General features: G+C 41.0%; 1 protein-coding gene across 4 annotated transcripts in view; it reads left to right on the top strand.

Annotated features, from left to right (window-relative positions):
• RTN1 (reticulon 1) overlaps window positions 1-23444 on the top strand; it is a 325732-nt gene that overhangs the window by 161941 nt on the left and 140347 nt on the right. The window lies entirely within an intron of this gene.

The following is a 23444-nucleotide window of genomic DNA, read 5'->3' as shown; positions in this document are numbered from 1 at the left end:
GGTGATGCCAAGGAGATGAGCAGTGACGAGGCTTGTTTAACCTGTCCGGACAGGTAGGGAAAGGCAGATTCTGGGGGTCTTGAAAGCTACACACGAGACTCTAGACTCCTCGCTTATGGATTATGGGATCTTCGAAGGTTTATATTTGGAGGAAATAATATTGTAAAGCTGTGCTAAGGAAGGTTAGTGAAACCGTGGCATAGAAGATGAACTCAATGAGGATGATCCTAAAACCTGCATATTTTGCTGAAAGACAGCTGACCCCAGAGCATTAGTTTCTGGACCTTGATTAAATAACCATGGGAAGAAAGAGGAAGAAATATGAGCGGCTTCACAGGAACACTCAGTAGAAGTTGATGACTGACAGTACGTGGGGGATGAGCGGAGGACTGAATTAACTCTGAAGTTCTGTGTGCTGTGGCCGAGTGGATGTCCGTATGATGGGAGGGGGGCCCGGTTAGAGAGGTGAGGATGACTAATTCATTTTCAGTCATCTGAGGCTGGAAATGATGAAATGGCACTGTAGATAAAGGAATAGATTTTAGAGATGAAAACAGGATTATTTTGATATAGATTTAGAAAGTTAGAAGGGCAGCCATAGAGGAAATTAGGTCCCTGAAAGGGAGATTCTGTAGCGTGGGAAGAACACAGGGCCAGGCACGGAGCTCCTTGTCTCTCACCTCACCGACTGAGTGGCGTTAGGCAAGTTATTTAACCTCCCTGAGCCCAAGATTCCGCACGAAGTATATGTTTACAAGAGTAGATCTTGTAGAGTGCCTGGCAGTCAAATGGTGACCACTTATTGTTGGGGTGTCACGCAGGCCAGGCTGGCAGGGTGTGGGATGAACCCTGGCTGAGAAAGCAGATACATCTAGTCTTTGCTTTGGGACCTAATGTCATGTCAAGTGGGCAGATCTGCTTTATGTCTCAGTTTCTTCGTGCATGAAACCGGCTTGCTCCTGTTGTCCTGGCTGTCTCATAGAGCTGTTGTGAACATAAAATGAAGTAACATGAGGAGGTACCTGCAAATTGCGGATAACTGTGTATTTGTAAGGTACTGTTAATAGGAAGCTCAGTCAGTGCTGTCAGACGCAAAAGAGGTCCAGGAGAACAAAGGTTGAGAAGAAGTCACGGTACGTCAGCCTTATGTGTTTTGATAGAAGACGCTTGCTTGATTGTCCGGACCTCAGCAAATATCAGTGCGGGGTGGCCACAGAGCGAGGAAGCACGGGAGTGGGGAGAATTCGGTTCTGGGTGTCCACGCTGGAAGACACTGTTGGCTCTGCGGAGTACAGCTGGGGTGGGTTCCGGCTCCATTCCTTGTGTTCTAGAGTGCTCTGTGACTGAAACAGGCCTGAGCTATGCCCACGGGGCCAGCTGGGGGGAGGGGGCACAGCAGACAGGCTCTGTTCCGATTCTGCTCCGTGGAAGGGCATTAAGTGTAGGAAGCGGTGCCAGGTTGCATGGAAGTCAGTCTGGGAGAGGCTGCCTGGCTCACACGGTGGGCGTGACAGCAAAAGCCAGGCCCCGTCCCCTCCCCCCCCACTCCCCCTTACTCCCCCAGGCTAAATCCACTGGTTCTGTGGGCTTGTAGGTGTCTGCAGATTGGTCTCTGTGGGTAAGCCTTTCATAAATAGACTAACTCTTCTGGAAAGACGGGGTAGACGTACTTTTCTTATCCCTCCCTCTAGCTGAGTGCAACTAAAAACTGCACACATTGTAAGGTGAGCACAAAAAGACTATGTAGCAAAGGTTGCATGTTTATAAGGCCTTAACCTTTTTGAAAACCTATCTGAACTAAAGTGAGAGAGAGAAGCTGTATGAGGGGATGGCAGCTAAAACTTGGAATGACAGAACGTGAGAATCCATAGGCAACTCAGCTGAAAGAAACAGTCACATTTAAAAAGTGGACATTTGACAGGGATGACTGTGAGGTCTTGCAGTAGGATCCTCAAATGAACTGCTTGGACACAATTGGAGGGTCACGATGAAACTGCAAAACATGTAAAGAAAAAATTATAGGAGTTTTGTTAATTATGAGTCAACCTCAAGTCACTGGGGTGAGCCAGCTGCCCTCAGGCGATAAACTGGTAGTCTCGTTCACTCCAGACGCCCAGAACGAGGGTGTGAGAGTTGGGTCCGGCTCTGGGGAGGTCGGCCACTGGGGAGGTCGGCCACGCTGGACTGGGCAGAGTCCTGAATGTGCCGAGAGCTCCAGGGTGCAGATGGCAGCAGAAATCCTGACTCTGGTCGAAAAAACCGAGGACTTAGAGCCTGCACAAGAGAAGATAGGCCGGGTCATGACAGCTGTCTATAAATACAGGATAGGCTGTTGAGCGACATAGGGACCAGGGTGTTCTATGTGACTCTGGAGGAGAGAGCTGTGGTCAGTCAGAAGCTAAGCTGCAGAATATGAAAAGTCTGGAGTGCCTCATGTGGTGGTGAGTTTCTCATACAGGAGGTATACAAGCATAGTTTGGCTGGTCGTTCATATGACATCAGGGATATAATAGAGAAGATTTCTTAGATCAGTAATTTTTTATTTTATCAGAGTCACAAACCCCCCTGGAGAAATGATGAAAGCTTTGGAATTTCTGCCTAGAAAAATGCAGTTACAGGCTCCATTTTGCACACACATTCTGGGATTTTTCAGAGGCTTTTTATGGGTGGAAGAATTAAATAACTTTAATTCTTAGAAAGCAACAATTCCAGATATTCTCATATAAATCACAGTTTACATAGGGTGATAATTTCACGGTTCAATAAAATCTCACTGAATCATCCATTTATTTGTTCAACAAATGTTTGTTAAGTACTTATTGTGTGTGTATGTTTGCATACACACAATGTCCTCCAATGTGGACATTTAATGTTTTCTCAGTTCTATGTAAAGTGTTCATACTGCGCTTTTTGAAAATCTGTGCTACTTTTATTTATGTGTGAAAGACGGGCGGCTTTCTGCACAAATGCAGCCTCAAAGTAAGTAAACCGGCTTCTGTTCCAACCAGATCGTGGTCTCTAAGTGCATTTATATATACATAGACACTTTGGAATTGCCACTACTTAGTATACTATTAGTTTATTAGCAACTTTTCGTGATTGATAATACAAAGGTAAATTGTAACCCAGTATGTTTGTGTTATCAAAATTGAACTTGTGGGTGTTTATTTTTTTAAATGGGTCCATGGCATTAGAGAAGTATTTCTGTTTTATTTTGCCGTAAGTGTGAGAAAGCTCACACGCCTGGTGCTGTGTCCCCAGGACCGTGCTTTTACAGGCCCAGCAGGTCCTGTTTATAGTTTGGATGTTTGCATATCAGAAGTCTCAGAAGTAAGAATTGGTTTCATTTATATGAATAATGTTGAGGAATTAAAAAATACTTTTAAAAAGAGAGGTAATATACTTACAGAGAACTGAAGCCCCACAACATTCTGTCTTGAAGGTGAAGGTTGCTAGGAGTAGGGGACTGTTCGTGGTGGGCCCCAAGGCCATTTTGTTTCCTTTTTTTTTCCTAAGGTGTAGTAATCTGCTCTGTCCTTGGTACTTATTCCACCGCCTCCTAACTCCCAGAAACATTGGTTCCTTGAAGAAACCTTTATCAATTTGTCAGTAATATAAAAGCTCTGCCATTCTGCCGGATAGGGGACACCAAGGTCAAATGTTAGCTGTATTACTTAACATTTAGTGACTGTGTTTCCGCTGTGGTCATTCGTGTGAAAATACCTTTTGAATATTGAATTGAATCGATATGCTTTATTGCATAAGAACGTTGCTGTGAATCCTGTGAAACTTACTTTTCAGTTCATAAAAGGAGAGGTCGGCGCAGGGGCAGACCACAGGAGCCTAGGCTCTCAGGTCCCGCGCTTCCCCTGCCGCGCCACACCGCCGCCACACCGCCGCCACACCGCCGCCTTTCTGCGGCGGGACTCTCCTACAAGCGGGATAATCGGCCTCAGGAGACAGCAAAATCAGGACATGAACCCAGAACCGGAAGGAAGTTCAAGGAGGAGACTTAGCTGGAGAGACAGGATTAGAGGCACAAAGAGGAGAGGTGAAGGTGGAGGAGAGGGGGCGCCATGGAGATGGAAGGAGACAAAGCTTCACCCTAGGGATGGATGCAAGTAGACCAAAAGGGGAGGGAGAGAAAGATACAGAAGAGGGGGAAAGAGTGCTAAGGAACAGTACAGAGTCAGAAGGAGGCCCTTTGAGGAAGCAAAAGAAATAACCTACGAATGAATGGAATTGTAAAAAAGAAGAAAAGAAATTGATAACAAAGCTTTCCTAAATTCTAGAATCTAGAGCGAATGAGACAGGGTTCTTGGCTTTAGTTCCCTCTGAAATTCTAATTCACATGGTTACAATTGCTTAGGTCCCCTGGGGCTGGGGGCAGGAGCTGGGTGTTCGGTGCAGGGCTTCCTAGAGCTTCCCCGCCCCCTCAGTGAAACCAAGCAGTGGGCTGAGTCAGGCCTGTGGGCCGGAATCCAGCAGGGGATTTTCCAAGGGATACATATTAACTTCATCTAAATGGTGAAGAATTTAGATCAGGATTTTCCCTCAGATAAAAGGGATTATTTATAACCTTTTTGCTGCACACCTAGCACTGTGATTCCTAAATGCGGTGGTTTGGATAGCACTTTCAGAATGTTAATTTTATTTTAACCATGCTCATGTATAAAAATGTATATATTCCACACCTTGATTGGTGAATGGGGACAGTTAAGGCAAAGAGAGGAAATAATAAAAGGGAAAGAAGTTAACATTTATTCAGCACCTAGTGCCAGGCAGACAGGCACTGTGGTAAACACTTTATATAACTTTTTAGATTATCTTTAAAATCTAAGATAGAATAGCTAGAGGGCTGTGCTATCATTTGGTTAATCTGAGTAGTGGTGACGGCCCATTTGTATAGTTCTGCTGATTTGTTTCCAGCCAAGGCCATAAGCTAGACATGGAAAGAAGTCTTCCATTGAGAGTCCGCAGGGTTGCTCAGGATGAGAGACCAGAGGTGGGGGGGTTCAAGGCCCAATAGGTAACACTGGTCCATTTTCAAGAATGTTTAAACCACATTCTTCTTAGAGGCCTATTGAAGTAGCTAAGAATTTGGGGTCCTTCTTATCCCTTCATCAATGGTGTTCATACTGTATCAAGTGCATTCATAGTGTTTCTTTCTCCCTCCATAGACCAGCAGTTGCCTGAGCTAGGCATCACCTTGCGTCTCTGAGAGTCTCTGTGATCTCCAGCAGAGGGTCAAATACATCAGTAGCAGAATTTCATCATTCGATGGTTTCATTTTTTCCTTTACTACATAAAAAGATCTTAATGCCATAGTGGGGTTATAACACAGTTTACAAGACCATTCACAGAATGGTGTGTGAATCAGTGACTATTCAAGTATTTTAGAAGTAGGGTTTATATCTTTAATGTATAACTCATTGGACCAATATTAGATCAATTACAATGTGAAGTACTGCTCCTATTTATATAAGAATAAACAGCAACAAATTTTCATGTCTCAGGTCACTTTGAATTTAAAAGAAAAAAATTCCAGAGTGCTGACTTAAAAAATAAAAAACAATTCTTGGCAGTTATGATTAAAACTATCTGATGATAAATTAATCCTGTAACATTTAAAAAATTAATTGGATGAATGTCCTTGGTAAGGCATTCAATTATCCTGAGAATTTACATAATAAAATGCGGTAGTTTGCTCTGAGATTAGTTTAACTCGATTGCCATTAACAGCTCCTCTCCCTTCGCACCTGGTGGCTCACCTGGCAGCCCTGCCCTCCAGCAGGGGGCGCTGCCTCGAAGTGAGACCCTTCCGAGTTGGCGCTTCATTTTCTATTAATAATAGAGGTGGTGTGGCAAGTAAATTTGTCATCAGTTTGTGCCAAGTAAGACATCGCAGTCTTTTTGAGTCACTTCTAGCCCTTTGAAATCTGAGCAGTTACTCGAGATGAACGAGACTCCCATGAAATGGGGCTTAACAGCAGCTTTGAGCTTGGTAAGAAATTATTTTGGGTGTCAGCAAAGACCACCTGGCTGAAAGTCTCTATAGGAGATTCATAAATCAGCTGAGGCCCTGGACCCACTTCCTCACTGCTGGGCTGGGTAGCCCGCGCCAGCTTCCTCCTTCGATACTCGGCCCTGCTTGTGCGCAGTGCCATCTCTTCACGGGACAAGAAAAGTCAGGGTTCCGGAGTCGGAGGTTCTCGGAAAGGAACGCAGTGAACTTGAGCACTCTCCTTCTCCGGGAGGGTTCCAGCAGAGACTGTGGTCACTCATCAGGGACGTTGAAAAGGAGGCTTATTTTTTATGTGGGGGGTTGAACTAGATTAATTTAAATAATGCCTTATATTTCTTTTGTCTCAGAATTCCATGATTTTACAATAAAAGCATGGAATTGTTAAGCACTAGGTCCTGTGCTTGAGACCACACGTACATTTTTAATATAGGGGCTTTACACTTTAGCTGAAACTTGCCTGAGCCCTGAGGAGCAAACCAAAACATCATTAATCTAAGTTAATAAGTAGTTTTAACACTTAAAAATATTTTCCACATACTAATTTTGTGGCATGCTCAGAAGATGTCTTTGATTAATAAAATGGGAACACTGATGAATCATTATGTTCTTAAAAATACTGTTGGGAGACAAAAGTATTTCATAATGTAGTGCAGTCATGGTGGGCAATGATAAAGAGATGGGAACTAATTATTCATTCTTACACACTTACATGCCAGGTATTATGCTAAATGCTGTAGATAGAACATTTCTGAAAACCTCTTTCCTCAAGAAACTTATAGTCTAATGAAGGATATAAATAAAGCAAGAAATGTGTTTTATTGTGTAGAAATAATGTAGAAGTTGTACACGATGCTATGTCAAACATGTTAACGGAAGGGAAGGTTAGAAAAAGCTGTTTGCTGGAAATCGTCTGGAACTTATTTTTAGAGGACGAGAAATTAGCAGGATGAGGCTCGAGGACAGCCATTCGGAAGGAACAGCACCGCTGGAACCACATTTCTCCCTTCTTGCTTTTGGGGGAAAAGAAAGGAACCCTTTCCTCCCAGACTCTAGGTTTCTAGAATTGTAGCACAGGAGTACATAGCTCTTTATTTGAATTTGTCTTTAAGACTCTAGATTATTCCTGGTAGATTCCTGAGACAGCAAAAGCAGTCTCCTCAAAGTGACCGCTTCTTTGGGAGTGCACGTGGCTTTCAGAATTGGACGGACTGTGCATGTCAAACAGGTATGGAGACACCCGGCGAAGGACCGAGGGCACTCAAAGCCACACTAGACAAAGTCAGTTTTCTCCAGTAGTAAGCCTTTTAACACTTTTTTAAATTACAGAGTAAATGGATGCATTAAAAAGAGTAAATTCTCATGCAGTTTGAAATGTGAGACTTTCAGTAAAGTTCCTGCATCACACAGGCTACATCCACAGACAGGCCCTTGGGCTACACAGTTACTCTTCTTTTTCTATCATACGTACCGAGTTGGAAATACATGAGGCATTAGGCAGAAAGGTGTCTGGGTGGGTGCTCTGGGCTGAGGACTGAGAACCTCAGGAGCAAGGCAGCAGAGGAGTGTGTGTATGCGTGCACACGTGTGCATGTGTGTGCATGTTTGTGTGCATGCACCAACTCATAGAGATGGGTGCTGAGATGAGAAGAATGCTGGGATTCATGAGTGATTCTGCCAAGGGTGGAAAATGAGAAGGGAAGCAAAATTGGGCCAGAATTTACCTCTTAGATCAGAGGTGGCAAACACAAGGCCAGCAGGCCAAATCCGGCCCTCCACCTTGTTTTATCTGGCCTGGCACCTTGTTTCTACCTAGTGGCAGTGCCGAACTCTTGCTTATCTGGTAAGGAGTAGTTACAATCAATACAGTCCTCAGATTACATTCGGCCCTTTGAAGGCAACCACAAGGCTGATGTGGCCCCAGTGAAGAAGAGTTTGACACCCCTGCCTCAGGTCATCCCATTTCTCCTTCACAAAACCGCAGTGAGCCTGTAGCCAGGAAGGGGCCAGGAACATGCCTTGGTCTGGTGCTGCTGCTTCTCCTCCACCATCCTTGTTATTCATCCTCACTGATCTTTTCTTGTATCCAGTCAGGTTTATGGCACACAATGACCCACCACCGGCTGTTGTCTTACAGACATCTAAGCTGTTATTACAGAGTTCTTAGCTTTTTGCAGTTGTTACAAATTCTTATTTTTTGAATACAGGGCCTTCATCAATGGTGTTTAATAGTTCCAGCTACTGCTATTCCTAATCTGTAGGCAGGTATGTATGATTCTAAGAAGTTTTTTTCCCTCTAGCATGTCCTCTATAGAATTGTCCATGGCAGCCTTGAAATAACTTCTTTTTCTAGGCCTTGAAAGATGTCATACACTAGAAAATTTGTGGGGGGGAATCTTCTAGGTCAGGGAGTCAAACTCATTTTCACCGTCGGCCATATCGGTCTTGCGGTTGCCTTCAAAGGGCTCAATGTAGAGCTCCTTGTCCCTAGTTAAGGAGTAGTTACATTTACACAGTCCTAAAGTTACATTCAGCCTTTGAAGGCAATCGCAGGGCTGTTGTGGCCCCTGGTGAAAATGAGTTCGACACCCCTGCTCTAGGCAGAGGGTGCAGTGAGTACAAGTGAATAGGGCTGTAACGATGGTGTGTCCGCCTCCTCCGGGGAAAGGGAGGGGAGAATGGAATGGTGGGTAGGGATTGTACTGTTAAAAACTTAAAGCTGTTGGATGGCATACTAACAACGTTAGATTTTATTCTCTGTTGAGAATAAAGCGATACTTGGAGGTTTTTTTCCAAGAGATAGCTGCTTTCTCAAATTTGTGTTAAGAAAGCACTCTGGCAACTGGGAGGTTGGAGAGGGGGCGTGGTGGGGTGGGAGGGGGGTTAAGAGGCTTCCGCAGCAGTCCCGTGAGACTCAAGGTAAGGCCAGAAGTGTGGCCGTGGAAAGCAAGAGGGGTCAGGATGGAGAGATTTCTGTGAAGAACAGTGGATAGGACTTGGAAATGGAAAAGACATAAGAATTATTTCATTTCTGGCTTGGACATGTGAATACATAATAATGCTGTTAAGTGGAATTCAGATACAGGAAGAGAATGAATGTAAAATGCTTTCAAAGATAATAGCGCTGCATTGCAAATGTAATGTATTAATATTAAAATCATATTTCGCTGATCTTGTTTTTAAGATAATGGTCATCTACAGTATTGATTATACAGATGCAGAGAAACCATTAGGAATTGCAAAGCTAGTGCTTTTATAAACATTGAATAAGATACGCAAAGTATGAACCCTATTAATTTTTAATTGATGCAGGGAATCTGCAATGTCAAGGTCACACGTCGTCAGGTGATTACATTTTTACTTTGGTTACAGGTTTTACTTCATTAGCTCTTTTATGATATGGAAAAACATTAACTTGTTCTGATTGAACACAGATTGATTGCACAATTGTATATTTATAATCTCATTATTTAGCATCATAAATATTAATTGAAATTGTTGGAACTTCCCCTCCCCTTTACACTAGCTGTATCACCCCTCCCATTCCCTGGGAGCTTAGTGAAAGAAATCGATTGTTCTGGTTGCAAACTCAAGAGGTGCCCCCCGCCCACCCCACTCTGTTAAAATTTCTCTCCCATTCCACATTCACAGTGTTGTTCTTTCTCCAAGAACGAAGGCTTTGACCTTCACTTATTTCCAATGTTTTTGATTGACATGGTGGGGCAACCAAGGATTATATCAGCAACTCTGTTCAGACATCTGGGGATGGCAATTCAACTTGTAAATATCTGGTTCATTTCTCATATTTGAAAATATGTTTCCTGAAGGCCTTGTTTGATTCTCACTATTGTGTGCGTCCATGGCTTACAAGAGTGCTTGGCATATAAGGAAGTTGAAAACATATTTATTGAGTGAAAGAATAAGTGAACGAGTGGCTGGTTTTCTTTGGTAGAGGACAGGGGGGAAAAGAAGTTGTCTGGAAGCAAAAAAGTCTAAGCCCTAAAAGAAGGCATCTCGTGCTTCTTCATGTCGCCCATGTTACTTCTGTATTTTTCCGTTTTAAAACACTTTTTCTCCATACTAATCACAAACTCTTCTTTTTCTTCTCCTATGAATAGCAAAGCCACTATTACCATCCCTTTTTTACCACTCACCCCCACCCCTGACCTGCGTGATTGTGCCTTTGAGAACAGCCACCCGCCGTTCCTGTTCTTTGCCCCTGCAGGTCTCACTGCCCCATTGCTAACCTAACCCGTGTTTTTGGCAGAAGGGCAGGGAGCGCGAGGGTCCCAGGAGGATGCTGAGGTTCTCAAAGCAGCCTCTTTCATGGAGCAAATTAAGGACAAACACAGATCGTTTGGGGATTTCGACCTAAATCTTAACCCATTTATTTTCTTAAAATAAATCCTTTTTTCTAGTGCCTTTAAAATATTTGTAAAAAAAAAAAAAGGCACTATGCCATAATTATTGCTTTCCAAATGGAGGACTTGGGAAACAAATGGCACTAGTTACAAAACTGCAATGGCAGTGTAATTTATGAATATTTTGTGACATTTAATCACTTACAGGACACGGGTGCTCCAAGTTTTGCATTTCTTCTAGTGTCTTACTTTTGTGAAATTGTGCCCACAAACTCACTTCTCAAATCACACGTGCCTTCCTTTTTCTAATGAGCTTATCTTTCAAAGTGTACAGTTACGCATGCTTAACAGATATTACTAACAGGTATTTAAGATAAAATAACAATGTCTATAATTTATTAAGCACTATCCACATGTCAGGCTGATCTTTGATTCAACATAATTATACCATTTAATTGTTTTAAAATACCGAGATGTAATTTACATACAGAAAAGTAAACAAACCTTATTGTAAAACTCAGTAAATACACATCCATGTAGCCACTACCCAGACCAGGAAAGACCCAGAGCAAGAAAGAACGTCTCCATCATCAAGGAGGCTTCTTCCACATTGCACCACTGCCCTAGATACCCCCCGCCCCCCCTTCTCGGAGGCAACTGCATTTCTAGCTTCTGTTGGCACAGAATAGTTTTTCCTGTCTTTGAACATACACAAAGGAATGATTTTGTATCTAACATTTTTTTGTTTGCTTACTGAGATCCACTCATTACATGAGAATTGAGAGTTTATTTGTATGTTACTGTGCCATATTCTACAATATGAATATATCACAGTGTGTTTACCCATCCAGTAGTGAATGGACATTTGGATTCTACCCTTGTTTTTTTGGATATTATGAATAAAGCTGTGACATTTCTGAACATAACATTTTGTGGACCTGTGGAAATGTTTCTCTTGATTATGTTCTGGGAGTACAATGGGAAGTCATAGGGTGGGCCTATGTTTAGTTTTATTAGAAACTCCTGAAAGTTTTCTAAAGCAGTTGAATCAATTTGTACTCCTATCAACAATATATGAAAGTTTTCCCCGTTCCACACCCTCACCAACACTACTTATTATTGTTCTCTTTAGTTTTAGACATTCTAGTGGTTGTGTAGTGGAACCTTTTGTGTGTGGTTTTTTTTTACTGAAATGTATCAGGATATAATTTGCACATAATAAAAAGCACATGTATAGGTTGATGAGTTTTCAAAAGTGTAACTACCTGATAAAAACCATGTAACTACACCCAAATGCATTTTATGTGTAAATGTTCTGTAACTGCCGATTTGGTTGATTTGATAGTGGTTTCATATCTTTTCTGTTAACTTTTTGTAACTGGGGTTATGCAGATAAGTAGGCAATTTGTCTGATGCACCCATTTTACAGACTAGAATGGTGCTTGCTCTGTACCATCTTTGGAAATATTAAAACATATATTTTTTTCAAATCATTTTTAAGTGCTTAAATGATTTGCACATTTCCTCCACATTTCTCAAGTCAAATTATTTTTCAAGTTTTTTTCTTTTCTTTTGTAAAGAGAGAGGGAGAGAAATATCAATGTATGGTTGCCTCTCATGTGTCCCCTGCTGAGAACTGGCCTCTGCTAGGAACTGGCCTGCAACCCAGGCATGTGCTCCGACTGGGAATCGAACCGCGGTCCCTTGGTTCACAGGCCCGCGCTCAATCCACTGAGCTACACCAGCCAGGGCTCAAGTTATTTTTTTAAGTGCTTAAAATTCTAGTTCAGGAAGGCTGTGCTAGATCACCACTTTTCTTAGTGTACTTACTTTAACTGTTCCTGAAAGGGATCTTTACGTCTCCAGTTACCAGTATGGATTTTTCTGTTTATCTCCTAAGTTTTCTCAGTTTTTTGCTTTATGTAATTGAAACACTGTTATTAGACACATACAAATTTACACACGGTATGTTTTTCTGATAAATAGACTCTTGCATAATTATAAAATTTTGCTAATACTTCTTATTTTGGACTGTACTTCATCTGTCTGCTATATCTTTGTTTATTCCAACTTTCAATCTATCTAAATCTTTATGAAGGTTGTTTCTTATGGACAGCACACCATCTGGCTGTTTTAGCCAGTCTGACAATTTCCTCTTTTTAATTGAAGTGTTTAGATACTTATATTATTATTGATATAGTTGGCCTTAAATCTACCAGTTAAAAAGTTTTTAATTGGTCTCATCTGTTTTTGTTACTGTTATTTTTGTTTTGCCCTCTTTTAAGTTAATTACAAATGTATTACTACCCATTTTATTTATTCAGCTGTCTTTTTAGCAATTTTTTAAAATTGCTGCTGTATAGTTAATGCCCTTAACATATCCAACTCTACTTAGAATTGACATTGTTCATTTTTCATTGATCAAGCGTCTGGCCAAGATGGAGACGTAGGTAGATAGGCCTCAATTTCTCACACAAACAAAAAAAGGATAGCAACCAACTTAAAAACAAAACACAACCTGAACTGCCATAAAATCAAACCCTATGGAAGTGCAGTAACCAAGGAGTTGAAGAGACACGCATCCAGACTGGTAGGAGGGGTAGAGACATGAAGTTGGGGGTGGGGGGCAAGGATGCATGACAAGGAAGCAACTGGCAGCCTGGGGTGGGCCAGGTGATGGCTGGTAGACTGGCTGGGCAGTCCCACATTTGCGTGTGGATAAGCCAGGAGAAACAACTGGGGAGTGAGACAGACTGTACAACCAGGGTTCCAGTGCAGGAAACTGAAGCCTCAAAACCTCGGGCTGTAAAAACCTGTGGGGGTTGTAGTGGTGAGAGAAACTCCTAGCCTCACAGGAGAGTCCATTGGAGAGTCTTATGGGGTCTTAGAACATACATGAGCCCACCCACCTGGGAATCGGCACCAGAAGGGCCCAGTCTGCTTGTGGGAAGCGAGGGAAGTGACTGAAAGGAGAGCCAGCCAAACTTCATTGTTCCCTCTCTGACCCCTCCCCTACATACAGCGCCACAACTGCAGTGATGTAGGTTGTCCCACCCTGGCAAATACCTAAGGCTCTGCTCCTCACAATGTAACAGGTGTGCCGAGACAAAGAAATATGGCCCAAATGAAAGAACAGATCAAAACTCCACAAAAAGAACTAAATGACAAGGAGATAGCCAACCTATCAGATGCAGAGTTCAAAACATTGGCAATCAGGATGCTCACAAAACTGATTGAGTTCCGTAGTAAAATAAAGGAAGAAATGAAGGCTATACAAAGTGAAATAAAGAAAAGTATACAGGAAACCAACAGTGAGTGGAAGGAAACCAGTACTCAAATAATTGATTTGGAACAGAAGGAAGAAATAAACATTCTACCAGAACAGAACGAAGAAACAAGAATTCAAAAAAAATGAGAGGCTTATGAATCTCTGGGACCACTTTAAAAGTTCCAACATCTGAATCACAGGGAAGCCAGAAATAGAAGAACAAGAGCAAAAAGTGGAAAACTTATTTGATAAAATAATGAAGGAAAACTTCTCCAATCTGGCAAAGGAAGTAGACTGCTAGGAAGTCGAGAAGTGCAGAGAGTCCCAAAGAAGTTGGACCCAAGGAAGCACACACCAAGGCACATCATAGTTATATTACCTAAGATTAAAGATAAGGAAAAAATCTTAAAAGCAGCAAGAGAAAAGGAGACAGTTAACTACAAAGGAGTTCCTATAAAACTATCAGCTGATTTAAAAGAAACTTTATATGCAAGAAGGGGCTGGAAAGAATTGTTTCAAGTCATGAAAAGCAAGGATCTACAATCTAGATTACACTATCTGGCAAAGCTATCATTTAGCATGGAAGGGCAGAAAGAGTGCTTCCCAGATAAGGTCAAGTTAAAGGAGTTCATCATCACCCAGCCCTTAATTACATGAAATGTTAAAGGGACGTACCTAAGAAAAAGAAGGTAATCAAAACTATGAATAGCAAAATGACAACAACTCACAACTATCAACATCTGAAGCTAAGAAAACAAAAACAAAAACAAACTAAGCAAAAAAACTAGAACTGGAATAGAATCAGAGAAATGGAGATCACACGGAGGGTTAATCAGTGGGGAGGGTAAGGGAGGAGAATGAGGGGAAAAGGTACAGGGAATAAGAAGCATAATTGGTAGCCACACAATAGATGGGGGTGGGTGTTAAGAATAATATGGGAAATGTAGAAGCCAAAGAACTTGTATGTGTGACCCATGGACATGAACTAAGGCAGTGAATGCTGGTGGGAGGGGAGGTGCAGGGCAGAGGGGAAAAAAGGGAAGAAAAAAAATGGGACAACTGTAATAGCATAATAAATAAACCTAAAAAAGAATTGACATTTATAATTTTTCACCATTTAATTTTTACATCTGATTAATGGAGTATGTATTAACACCTAGACTATTTAGATCAATGAGGAAACAGGCCCCAAACGGTAAGTAACTTGCTTAAGGACTTATGGGAAGAGGTGGAGCAAAGACAGCATCTAAAGAATGCTAGATACTTAAAGGGCCTTGGTGATACTGAATGTGTAGTTCAGTGGTTCTGTCCCCATAGTCTTTGCTTGTGCAAAGTACCCTTATTTAATGGTATTAAAAAATATTTGTGCTAAGGTCTTAGTAAAAGTTCCATATGATTTATCATCAAATGCTTCCAAAGAAAGAGATTGGCCTCTAGAGGATAAAGGATTGGCTGCTTTCTCATTAAAAAAATGTATTTAATCAGTGGAAATATTATTAGTAAGATGTCACGAGAGAGCAAGACCATGGAAGAGGGATTACAAAGGGATACGGTTAATGTTTTTTAAGCCTGGAGATGGAAAGTATTTTAGATTTGGATCTGTTAGGAGAATTAAAGACTGAAGTGTATAAAATTTAAGGTAGCCAATGCTTATTGATCTCATACTGCATACTAAGTGCTTTTCAAATGTCATCACTTTTTTCTTTGTTTTTCTTCCTTCATGCCCGTGGACGAGCATATCCCCATTTCCTGTAACCCCCGGCCCTGGCAACCACTCTTCTGCTCTTTCCTTCTATGAATTTGACTTTTGTAGATTCCACATATACATGAAATCATGTAGTTTTTGTCTTTCTGTGTCTGGCTTATTTCACTTAGCATATGTCCTCCAGGTTCCTTCACTGTTAGAAGTGGCAGGGTTTCCTTCTTTTTTAAGGCTAAATAATATTCCATCTTTATACACATCACACTTTCTGTATTCATTCTGTTGAAGGACACTGGTTGTTTCCATGTCCTGGTTACTGTGAATAGTACTTCAGTGAACATGGGAGTGTAGATATCCCTTTGAGATATTTTCTTTGCACGTGTACCCAGAATTGGGATTGCTGTATCCAAATGTTATCACATTTAATCCTTACAACAAACATGTATGAGATACTTTATTATTTCCAATTTGCTGTTAAGAAAGTTGAGGCACAGAGAGGATATGATGAGACCAAGAGACGACAGCTGGAAAAAAAATAGAGCAAGTCAGGCTGACTTGAAAGTCTGCTCATAAATACTATGCAGTTGAAGGTGAAGAGTGAAGGGTGGTTTTCAGCTTAGGTAAGCCTCACAACAACTTTCTGAAGTTGAAAAGTGCAGTTATTTTAATAATGAGACAATGGAGGTAGTGTTAGGTGAGCTCATCAGCACCCAACTTCGCTGTCAGTAGAAACCTGCTAAGGCCAAGTGTCATCCTAGGGACCAGGATGGACCCCTTCTGGAGCGAAGTCAAATCAGGAGAAGAACCACACTGAGTAAAGTGCAAAGCCTGTAGTGGGTTCCAAAGACTGAAGGTGAGGGAATTTAGAAATGATTCTGCATACCTGTTTTGTAAAGTTTGGGAGAAGGAAAAGAAAAGCAAGAGACAGAAAGTTTTATTATAGCATACCACTAAATCAGGTAAATTGAGAACCTAGGAAAGGTTAAGTTTACAAGCCAGCAAAGACTCAATTAAAATTTTTTTCCTGCACATTTAACACTGAAAACAGATTCTCAATTATTCTTTATATGAATGAGAATTTTACTTTTTTGTTCATTATCTAATATTAGTTATGGGTAATAGAGAGAAAAAAGCTGAGTTTTCCCTGTGGGTCAAACTGAATTTATTGAATTTTTAGCCTTGATTAATGGAGAAAATGTCCTAATTGAGAATGAGAACTAGTAAAGGTTTTGAGTCACTTCTGATATATTTTCATTGATTTTTATTATAAGTATGTATTGGGTTGGTCAAAAATTTCATTTGGTTTTTTCTGTAGGATGGCTGTAGTAGCACTTAGTTGTCTTTAACTTCATTTGAAACCATTTTGTTACATTGTATTGTGACAGCTGTCATATCAGCATGCATTTACAAAAACTTAATCAAAATTGGTGAATTTTTGTGCAGCTATTTTAATATCGATGATAGAAGATACACATTTTTGATGTATTATGCTTTATTATTTCAAGAAAGATAAAAATGCAAAAAATGATTTGTGCAGTATATGGAGAAGGTGCTGTGACTGATTGAATGTATAAAAGTAGTTTGTGAAGGTTCTTGGTACTGTTGACATTTTTGCCAAATAATTCTTTGCTGTGGGGCTGCCTTATGCATTGGAAGATGTTTAGCAGCACCCCTGGCCTCTACCCACTAGAAGCCAATAGGGAGATATAGCTGACATACTCAAAATAGCCAAATCAGTAAAGTTATTGGTGAAAATGAAAAATGTATCTTTTGTTTTATGGAAAAAACCTAAATGGACTTTTTGGCCAACCCAATAGATTGATACTTTGCAAAACCACATTTCATTTTGCTAATGGCCTGAACTTTTGCTTTTTTAAGCCTATAAATCCAAAGTGAAACAAGTGGGTTAGGGCATTTCAAAACATAGTAGCCAAACCATTAACCTCAGTTCCTTGGGTGGGTGGGGTTTGGGTGGAAGGAGGAAGATTTTTACCTCTTTATGTTTCTTCGAGTGTTCGACAGGTTACAATAAGCAGGCATTACTTTGAAATAGTAATAAATTTAGTGATAATGAAAGGAAATCAATGTATTTTATGAGCTAAAGACAAGGTAATCTGTGTATTAAATCATTCTTAGAGGAAGAATAGGGTTCCTGTAATCAGAAAGTATTTTTATGGTAAGAAATATATAGAACTTTGATTTATAGTTTAAATGAAGATTCATCTGCACATATTTGTTAGAAACATGACAAACTGGTCGAAAGCAAAAAAAACAAACAAAAAAGTCACCTAAATATTATCCACTCAATGAATTCACTTGATAATCTAATTCTATTGATTATTTTTAAGTCTTTCTTTTTGATTCATAATGAAGAATTTAAATGAGAAATCTGGAAGATTTCACTAGTAAAATAGTCTGGAGAAAGCTGCTCTTTATTTTTGTCTGATGCTGCTTCCTTATTAAACTTGACTAATATGCTGCTTGCTCTACAGAGTTGGTGGGAAGGGCTAAGTAGACCAAACTGGACTGTTGCACGGTGATGGGGCGAAGTTCGAGACAAGCAAAGACGGGTTGTCAGCAGACTTCCTAGGTGAGGAGCACAGCTCCATTTCAATGATCTTAATATCATCGATCATGTACAGTCGCCCCTCGCTGTGTTGCGGTCCACTCATTGTGGCTTCAGTGTATCGCGAGTTTTTAAAAAAATATATACAAATTATAAAATAAACATAATGTCACTGCTTCCTGGATTTTCACCTATCACAGGGGTCTCTGGAATGTAACTCCCGCAACAGGTGCGGGATCAGTGTATGTCTCTAATGATCAAAGTACTACGTTTGATTTTTTTGGCACTGTCATTTTTAACATGGGTTTAAATCTCATGGTTGTGGAGAACTTCTGCAGATAAAGTACATTAATATTTCTTTGTATACACACACATGTGAAAAACACCGGGGCTCGTATCTGCGTGCTGTATGCTGACTTATTTTTTCACTTTATTGGATATTTTCAACATCTTCTGATGTCATTAGCTATTCTTCATCAATGTGGTTTTAAAGTCTGCTTAGCCTCTAAGCATCTAGTTCCCTATCACTGAATGTTTAGGTTTTCCCGATTTTCTTCCTACTAAAATTCTTCTTGATTTTGAACAGCCTTCCTCATATTTGAACCTTTGTGCACTTTTCAGTTATTTCCTTTGGATGACTTCCTGGAAGTGGAAGTTCTGGGTCAAAAGATGTGAATGCTCTTAAAGCTTTTGACACAAATGGTCAGATTTCTTTCAGAAAGGTTAAACTAAAGTGTGTTTGCAGCAGCAGTATGTGTGATTGCCCATTTTTCAAAGAGATTGTACTGTTTTGCATACTCACCACCGGTGCGTGAGCATTCCGGGTCCTCACCTACACCGGGCACCAGTCTCTTCAGTTTTGTCCAGTCCTGTAGGCGAGTAGTGATATTTCATTGTGCTTTTAACTTGAATTTTCCTAATGGCTCGTGATGTTGAGCATCTTTTCTGTGCTTATTTGCCACCCGTGTATCTTCGGTGAAGTATTGTTCCAATATTTTGGCTATGTTATTAGATTATCATTCTTATTACTGAATTTTTGTGCAGTTTCTATGTTCTGCATGCAAGTGTCTTATCAGATATGATTTGCAAATATTTATTATCTCAGTCCATAGATTGTCTTTTCATTCTTTTAACAGTCTTTTTGAAGAGCAGAAGACATTTCTAATCAAGTTCAATTTGTGGATTTGCTCTTTTATGGATTGCTCTCGTTTATGGATTTTGGTGTTGTAGCTTAGAAATATTTGCCTCACCCAAGGTGGCAATGGTTTCCTCCTGGGAGTTTTATAATTTCAGGTGTACATACAGGTGTGTGATCCACTTTGAGCTAGTTTTTGTGTAGAGTGTGAAATGTGGATAGAAGGCCACCACCTTTCTTTTGCATGTGGATATTCAATTTTTCAGGCATTTTTTTTGTTGAAAGACTCTTTCTCCTCTGAATTGTCTGATTGAAAATAAGTTGTTCATATATGTGTGGAGTCTATTTCTGGACTCTATTTTATTTCATTGATCTGTCTGCCTTAGCTTTATAATAAGTTTTGAAATTTGATAGTGTTTGTCCTCTTGGTTCTTAATGAAATGATTTTTAAATGAAAGGAAAATTCCGAAATACTACGAATATTGCAATATTTCAGAGCTACCATTTTCTTTGGGGAGCACTGATGTCTATGTGACTTTTCTTCTTGTCCGTGCTCTGAGTAAGTGGAAATTATCATGTTATTTACCAGAGCATGCATGGTCTCTGAAACTAATGTATATACATCACTATTATTTAATGTTTTCCTGTAATTAAGTCTTTACAAAGACTTAATATCCAATATCCTTTGGATATTTGTCACTCATCATGAGACAGTAAATATTTATTATATTTTTTCATTCTTTTTATTCCTCTTAGACTTACATCTCCCATATGAAACCATGTGGATATAAATCTTTTGTTTTCAGATAAATCTCTGAGTTTTGAGCTATTGCTAGGTTTGTAGGCTCTGCTCTTTAGAAAATATTTGTTCGAGCTTCAGTTTGGCAGTTACCCAGATGTCTTACTGCTTCTTTTTCTCCTGGGTCCTCTAACATGTTCTCTTCCAGACATGCTCTGTGTACCTCAGTGATAAAGACACTTCCTGAGGTGCAGTCTTTTTAGAGTGCGTCTTGATTTGCTCCACCTAGTCCTTTTCATCACTCCCGTGCTCTCAGGAGTGGAGGGGGCAGTGAGGAAGTGCATTGAGTGGCCACGTAGGGGCTCTCGGAATTCACAGATAAATAGGGGGCACTCAGATAAATAAATTGTTTGTACTTTATTATAGATAATTATAAATGATCATTTATCAATTATAGATAAATTGAAAAGCAAATATAATTATATTCATCTTTATAAATATATCAATATTCTTATCTTTATAAAATATGACTATAGTTGTTTTATAGGTAAATACACTCAATAATGAACCTTTTCTGATCCTCTAACCCTAATTTCATATTATACTTTTCCCCATCTTGGCTCTGCACTGTGACTCTCAGAAGTCAGGATTCCCAGGGTAGAGCACACAAAGACTGTCAGTGTGATGCCAGGCGGTGCTGCCTCCAGACGCCCCCGCCCCAGGGGTTGCCTGCTGAGTCCCAGGGGTTGCCTGCTGCGCCCCAGGGGCAGAGCGGGTGTTGGCTGGGCTCCGGCAGCGTGGCCCTCCCCACGTGTAGGGAAAAGAAGCTAGCAGAGTAATACGTTATCATTTTTTCTTGTGATTTATAACTAATACCTTTAACTTTTGTCTTTAAACCCATACTCATTGGGAAACTGATTTAAGTATTCTGTGTTTTTTTCTGAACTGGTCCAGGAGACAGACCTGGGAGTTCTAAGTGTTGTTTCTTTGTCTTCCACTTTGATTAATAATAGTAGTAATAATAATAAATAGCAATTATTTAACCTTTACTATATGCCAGGCACTTTTCTAAGGGTCTTATGTATGTTAACTCCTCTATTCATTACAACCACCCAGTGAATGAGGTCCATTGTTGTCCTCGTTTTACCGAAAGTGAGACAGGGAGAAGAGAGGCACTTGCCCAGGTCACACGACCAGTTAGGGACAGAGGTGTTATTCAAAACCTGTGATCTGGCTCTTCATTCAGAAGGAACTCAGAGATGATCTGGTGCAATCCTCTGATTTTAAAGACGGAGAAGAGGAGACGGGGCGGGTAAACTATTTGTTCAGGGATGTGACCTCCAGGAGGCAGAACTGAGGTCTGTCCTTAGTCACCCGTCAGGGTTCTTCCCCATGATGCTGCCCCTGCTGCCTTCTGCTACTGGACTGCAGTCACCTGCGCCCTGGGCTCCACAGTTCTTACCTGCCGATTTTCCTTATTGCTGTCTGGGCCAGAGAACTACCCCAGCTTCATTGACTTTATGAGCGGATGCTAGTGTTGCAGACTCTGTGGGCAAGAGGGCTGGGTTGGTCTTGTTGTGGCTTGCTGATCGATCATTTTCTTACATCATGCACTTGAAGAGTCAGCATAAAACATCTTTAATGTTGGCAGTGAAGATGTCTGGCCACTTTAAAATTCAGACTCATTTCCGATGTAGCTGGGGTCAATGCAGCATTAGCCACATTGATCCCATTCTCTATACTGCCCTCAGGAAGGCATGGTGACAGCTGTGCCGCTGGGGGCAGATGGCCGGACTCTCGGGGAGGAAGCACGGTGGCTCGTTCTGTGGCTCACCAGTTTGGGTGACCGTTCCAGTTAGATCCATTTCAGAATTTACTCTGTTGGTATAAGAAAGTCACACTAGACTAATCTCCTGCCATTGTGCTGAGATAAGTTGGAGATAAAGATAAGTACTATATGATATCACTTATCTTTAAAAAAAGGTAAACCTGTAACAAACAGAGGGTAAATGGTGGTTTCCAGGGGCTGGGGGCTGGGGGAGCGAAGAGTGATGGTGTTCAAGGATCTCAACTCGTAAGGAGTAATAAACATTTTATTTTCCCCCTGCTAGATCTCAGGCCCCCTAAGAGAGCACATCTGACTGATCTTTGAGTCCCTCCCAACATGGTGCTGTGTGGTATAGGAGTCACTCTGAAATGCTCATCAGTGAACAAATGGTGGGCTGCTGGGTAGTTGCCCACTTCGTGGGTGGAAAGGATGAGAAATAAGAAGCTCATCTGGGAACCTAAAAGGAGCTAAATATCTTGAGGTTAATCATTATCCACTTGCTTCAATACCGTGCTGTGAGATAAACCAGAGATAAGGTAAAACCCTAGGAGATTAAACAATAAAATATTTGGCAGAAGTGGGACAGCCAGAGGTGAGGCTGTTGTTAGCTTTATTCCATTAGGCATAGAATTTTGCTCTGCATCATTTATAAGCCACCTTGCTTCTTATCTCTTATAGATTTCCAGTACTTGAGACAAGTTTATCTGTGAGTGCATGTCTCTTTAGAGTCAAGAATTTCATACTAAAATCATGATACTCCCCCCTCCCCGACTATTAGGTTTTTGTAACCATCTGCCTTTGGGCCGTGGGGGTGACAGATCACACTTGTCAGTTGCAGTCAGTAAGTAGTGCGTTTACCCCTGTGGCACAGCAGCGGGCCCGGTGTTTTATGGTGGGACCTCTTCTGTAGCTGTATGTGTAGCAAGCCATTGCCTGGGACAACATCTGGGAGATAATTGGAGCACTGGCATCTGGTTTTTAGGCAGTTCCAGTTCCCTACTGCCGGTATGCAAATGGCTGTTCTGCAGCCTCCCCTCTACTTAATACCTGCCCGTCCTCACCAGTCTCTCCTTTCAGGCCTCTGTCATCTCTCTGTGCTCCTGTCCAGTGTCCTCCACAGTCTTTAAGGTGGGCTTTGTCCAGCCCAGAAATGAGCACAGTACTCCAGGGAGAGTCAGACTAGTCAGAAGACAATCCCGGGGTTCTGTTTAGGTATGACAGCCGGTCTTGGTCTTGGTCTTGGTCTTGGTCTTGGTCTCGGTCTCTCTCTCCCCCTCCCTCCCTCCCTTCCTCTCCCTCCCCTAGTGATATACTTAACCCAGTACTTCAGCTCCAGTACTGAGAAAATGATCAGGTCACTGGGTAGACTTGATCATGTTTGTTATTTGTTTAATTCTTTACTCTCCTTTTAGAATACAAACAGAAGGTCATCAGGAAATGGTTATAAAGATACACAGAAAGAGTGTCATGTTAAAAGAGATGATTTTGAATTATTATTAAAGATGTAAGACTGCATTTTCCAAGCTACATTTCAATGCAAGGTAAACAAAAATTAGCCTCCCCTGAACTCATTTCCTGAGAAATAAATAGGATGGTAACTTATTTTGGTCCTAAATGGCTCATTAAACATGAAAATACCCTGCTCACTGCTTGTATGGGAGGACTTAACTTAGATCACAGATGAGTAGAAACAGAGTATATATAGGCTGCAACTTCCAGAAATATGTTTTACAGGCACATTTGAAATCAAGAGACTCGTCTCAAATGCAAATATATTCAGAGTGAAAGCCCAGGAAAGTCTGACTGCAGAGGGACAGAAGCAA

Source organism: Artibeus jamaicensis, unplaced genomic scaffold (genome assembly GCF_021234435.1).
Source record: "Artibeus jamaicensis isolate MK-2021 breed Jamaican fruit bat unplaced genomic scaffold, CSHL_Jam_final contig_851, whole genome shotgun sequence".
NCBI classification, from domain to species: Eukaryota; Metazoa; Chordata; class Mammalia; order Chiroptera; family Phyllostomidae; genus Artibeus; species Artibeus jamaicensis.
Note: the sequence above shows the minus strand (reverse complement) of the source record. Positions and strands in the feature narration are given on the sequence as shown.